This window comes from Natator depressus, chromosome 28 (assembly GCF_965152275.1).
Source record: "Natator depressus isolate rNatDep1 chromosome 28, rNatDep2.hap1, whole genome shotgun sequence".
Taxonomy (NCBI): Eukaryota; Metazoa; Chordata; order Testudines; family Cheloniidae; genus Natator; species Natator depressus.
In genome coordinates, this window is record NC_134261.1 from 7,785,214 (window position 1) to 7,790,213 (window position 5,000).

At 65.5% G+C, this 5,000-nt stretch overlaps 1 non-coding gene across 1 annotated transcript; it reads left to right on the forward strand.

Moving 5' to 3' along the window:
* The first annotated feature begins 2,191 nt into the window (after positions 1 to 2,191).
* Positions 2,192 to 2,310, forward strand: LOC141979845 (5S ribosomal RNA). The gene has a single exon (XR_012637235.1). It is a non-coding gene; the product is annotated as a 5S ribosomal RNA (ribosomal RNA).
* The last annotated feature ends 2,690 nt before the right edge of the window (positions 2,311 to 5,000 follow it).

Here is a 5,000-nt window from a genome sequence, read left to right on the forward strand (position 1 = left end):
AAAGTCCCAATCGGCCCCAGGATCCGGGGACGCGAAGAGGAAGAGGGACCCGATCCGCCTGAACGCCAGACGCCCCCTGCGGTCGGGGGCGCCGGCCCGCGAAGGACCCTTCCCGTCGCGAACGTGAGCGCCACATCGATCGGAAGGCGAGAGAGGAGCGGGCCCCCCCTCCCTCCGGGGGGCGCCGACAGTCGGAGTTCGCATCCCGGCCACCGGGCCTGCACCGGGGGTGCGAGGGGACGACGGGGTCCCCGGAGGAAAAGAGCCGGAAAAGGGGGGGCTCGGGGGGGCCGGGGGCCGCCCCACCTGCCAACGTGCCCCTGTCCCCCCTCACAAGATCGGGTACAACGCGCAGATTGGTCCCCGAGGCTCATCTCTGGTTCTCACAGGTTCCGAAAAACCTGTTCTCAGAAATCTCCTCGCACCCGTCAAAATGAACTAGTCGAAAAATCCAACCGCCAATTTAGGGGGACCAATCTGAAATCCTATCCGACCTCCTGGTTCTCTCGGTCGGCCGAGGGCACTTTTGGCGACCCCATCCGGACTTCCGTGAGACTGCCGGCCATCAGGTCAACCCGTCACTTTGAATGGGGTTGACCTGATGGCCGAGCAGGGACTTAGACATTTTTTCAGCCTTTTCCTCGGGGTTGACCTGGTGTCCCGGGGGGACTTAGACATTTTTTTCAGCCTTTTCCTCCGGGTTGACCTGGTGTCCCGGGGGGACTTAGACATTTTTTCAGCCTTTTCCTCCGGGTTGACCTGGTGTCCCGGGGGGACTTAGACTTTTTTTCAGCCTTTTCCTCCGGGTTGACCTGGTGTCCCGGGGGGACTTAGACTTTTTTTCAGCCTTTTCCTCCGGGTTGACCTGGTGTCCCGGGGGGACTTAGACATTTTTTTCAGCCTTTTCCTCCGGGTTGACCTGGTGTCCCGGGGGGACTTAGACTTTTTTTCAGCCTTTTCCTCCGGGTTGACCTGGTGTCCCGGGGGGACTTAGACTTTTTTTCAGCCTTTTCCTCCGGGTTGACCTGGTGTCCCGGGGGGACTTAGACTTTTTTTCAGCCTTTTCCTCCGGGTTGACCTGGTGTCCCGGGGGGACTTAGACTTTTTTTCAGCCTTTTCCTCCGGGTTGACCTGGTGTCCCGGGGGGACTTAGACATTTTTTTCAGCCTTTTCCTCCGGGTTGACCTGGTGTCCCGGGGGGACTTAGACTTTTTTTCAGCCTTTTCCTCCGGGTTGACCTGGTGTCCCGGGGGGACTTAGACATTTTTTTCAGCCTTTTCCTCCGGGTTGACCTGGTGTCCCGGGGGGACTTAGACATTTTTTTCAGCCTTTTCCTCCGGGCTGACCTGGTGGCCGAGCGTCTCGCCGTCCGCGGCCGGAGCTAGAGATGCCCCCCCCCCCCCAGGCCAGCCTGCGAAGCCGCGGCCAGGATCGGGCCCCTGGAAGTCTGACTAAAAATTTTCACCGACCCCAAAAACGGTTAGGGGGGGCCTCATAAAGCCTCCGGAGCGAAAAAAAAAAAAACGGAAAAAAGGATCGGGCCCACCCGAGGCAGGGGAGTCAGTAAGGGAAAGGGGACGAGGCGGCCCGGAGCCGGGTGCCCGGAGCCGGGTGCCGGCGGCCAGGATCGGGCCCCTGGAAGTCTGAAAAATTTTTTTCACCGACCCCCAAAGTGGTATTGGGGGGGGCTCATAAAGCCTCCGGAGCGAAAAAAAAAAAAAACGGAAAAAAGGATCGGGCCCACCCGAGGCAGGGGAGTCAGTAAGGGAAAGGGGACGAGGCGGCCCGGAGCCGGGTGCCCGGAGCCGGGTGCCCGCGGCCAGGATCGGGCCCCTGGAAGTCTGAAAAAAAATTTTTCACCGACCCCCAAAGTGGTGTTGGGGGGGGCTCACGAAGCCTCCGGAGCGGAAAAAAAAAAACGGAAAAAAGGATCGGGCCCACCCGAGGCAGCGGAGTCAGTAAGGGAAAGGGGACGAGGCGGCCCGGAGCCGGGTGCCCGGAGCCGGGTGCCCGCGGCCAGGATCGGGCCCCTGGAAGTCTGAAAAAAAAATTTTCACCGACCCCCAAAGGGGTGTTGGGGGGGGGCTCATGAAGCCTCCGGAGCGAAAAAAAAAAACGGAAAAAAGGATCGGGCCCACCCGAGGCAGGGGAGTCAGTAAGGGAAAGGGGACGAGGCGGACCGGAGCCGAGTGCCTACGGCCATACCGGACGGAAGGCCCCCGATCCCGTCCGATCTCGGAAGGTAAACCGTCCCGGGCCTGGCTAGTACTTGGATGGGTGACCGCCTGGGAATCCCAGGTGCCGTAGGCAGCTTTTCCCGCTGCGAGCCAGCTCTCTCCTTTTCTGGGGAACAAGGGCAGGGTCGCCCTGCCAGGGGCCCTGGGGCTGAAGTCCCTGCCGGCCACCAGGTCAACCCGGAGCCTGCCCCTCTGCGGCCAGCAGGTCAACCCCATACCGGCAGGGGGTTGACCTGGTGGCCGGGAAGCAGAGCGGCCAGCAGGTCAACCCCATACATTCAGCGGGTTGACCTGGTGGACGGGAAGGAAAGCGGCCAGCAGGTCAACCCCATACTTTCAGCGGGTTGACCTGGTGGCCGGGAAGGAAAGCGGCCAGCAGGTCAACCCCATACATTCAGCGGGTTGACCTGGTGGCCGGGAAGGAAAGCGGCCAGCAGGTCAACCCCATACATTCAGCGGGTTGACCTGGTGGCCGGGAAGGAAAGCGGCCAGCAGGTCAACCCCATACATTCAGCGGGTTGACCTGGTGGCCGGGAAGGAAAGCGGCCAGCAGGTCAACCCCATACATTCAGCGGGTTGACCTGGTGGCCGGGAAGGAAAGCGGCCAGCAGGTCAACCCCATACATTCAGCGGGTTGACCTGGTGGCCCGAAAGCAAACCGGCCACCAGGTCAACCCGGAGCCTGCCCCCGCGGGCAGGGGCCAAGCGGACCCCCCTCCGCCCGGGCTTGCCCTGCTCCGAGCCGGGGCTTAATCCCCGTCCGGCCACCAGGTCAACCCGGAGCCTGCCCCTCTGCGGCCAGCAGGTCAACCCCATGCCGGCAGCGGGTTGACCTGGTGGCCGGGAAGGAAAGCGGCCACCAGGTCAACCCCATACTTTCAGCGGGTTGACCTGGTGGCCGGGAAGGAAAGCGGCCACCAGGTCAACCCCATACTTTCAGCGGGTTGACCTGGTGGCCGGGAAGGAAAGCGGCCAGCAGGTCAACCCCATACATTCAGCGGGTTGACCTGGTGGCCGGGAAGGAAAGCGGCCAGCAGGTCAACCCCATACATTCAGCGGGTTGACCTGGTGGCCGGGAAGGAAAGCGGCCAGCAGGTCAACCCCATACATTCAGCGGGTTGACCTGGTGGCCGGGAAGGAAAGCGGCCAGCAGGTCAACCCCATACATTCAGCGGGTTGACCTGGTGGCCGGGAAGGAAAGCGGCCAGCAGGTCAACCCCATACATTCAGCGGGTTGACCTGGTGGCCGGGAAGGAAAGCGGCCAGCAGGTCAACCCCATACATTCAGCGGGTTGACCTGGTGGCCGGGAAGGAAAGCGGCCAGCAGGTCAACCCCATACATTCAGCGGGTTGACCTGGTGGCCGGGAAGAAAAGCGGCCAGCAGGTCAACCCCATACATTCAGCGGGTTGACCTGGTGGCCGGGAAGGAAAGCGGCCAGCAGGTCAACCCCATACATTCAGCGGGTTGACCTGGTGGCCGGGAAGGAAAGCGGCCAGCAGGTCAACCCCATACATTCAGCGGGTTGACCTGGTGGCCGGGAAGAAAAGCGGCCAGCAGGTCAACCCCATACATTCAGCGGGTTGACCTGGTGGCCGGGAAGGAAAGCGGCCAGCAGGTCAACCCCATACATTCAGCGGGTTGACCTGGTGGCCGGGAAGGAAAGCGGCCACCAGGTCAACCCCATACAGGCAGCGGGTTGACCTGGTGGCCCGAAAGCAAACCGGCCACCAGGTCAACCCGGAGCCTGCCCCCGCGGGCAGGGGCCGGCATACCCCCGTCCGTCCGGGGTCGCCCTGCCCCGGGCTCCGGGCTTAAGTCCCGAGCGGCCACCAGGTCAACCCGGAGCCTGCCCCCGCGGGCAGGGGCCGGCGGACCCCCGTCCGTCCGGGGTCGCCCTGCCCCGGGCTCCGGGCTTATTCCCCGTCCGGCCACCAGGTCAACCCGGAGCCTGCCCCCGCGGGCAGGGGCCAGGCGGAGCCCCGTCCGTCCGGGGTCGCCCTGCCCCGGGCTCCGGGCTTAAGTCCCGAGCGGCCACCAGGTCAACCCGGAGCCAGCCCCCGCGGGCAGGGGCCGGCGGAGCCCCGTCCGTCCGGGGTCGCCCTGCCCCGGGCTCCGGGCTTAATTCCCGTCCGGCCACCAGGTCAACCCGGAGCCTGCCCCCGCGGGCAGGGGCCAGGCGGACCCCCGTCCGTCCGGGGTCGCCCTGCCCCGGGCTCCGGGCTTAATTCTCCTCCGGCCACCAGGTCAACCCGGAGCCTGCCCCCGCGGGCAGGGGCCAGGCGGACCCCCGTCCGTCCGGGGTCGCCCTGCCCCGGGCTCCGGGCTTAATTCTCCTCCGGCCACCAGGTCAACCCGGAGCCTGCCCCCGCGGGCAGGGGCCGGCGGACCCCCGTCCGTCCGGGGTCGCCCTGCCCCGGGCTCCGGGCTTAATTCCCGTCCGGCCACCAGGTCAACCCGGAGCCTGCCCCCGCGGGCAGGGGCCAGGCGGACCCCCGTCCGCCCGGGCTTGCCCTGCTCCGAGCCGGGGCTTAATCCCCGTCCGGCCACCAGGTCAACCCGGAGCCTGCCCCCGCGGGCAGGGGCCAAGCGGACCCCCCTCCGCCCGGGCTTGCCCTGCTCCGAGCCGGGGCTTAATCCCCGTCCGGCCACCAGGTCAACCCGGAGCCTGCCCCCGCGGGCAGGGGCCAGGCGGACCCCCGTCCGTCCGGGGTCGCCCTGCCCCGGGCTCCGGGCTTAATTCTCCTCCGGCCACCAGGTCAAC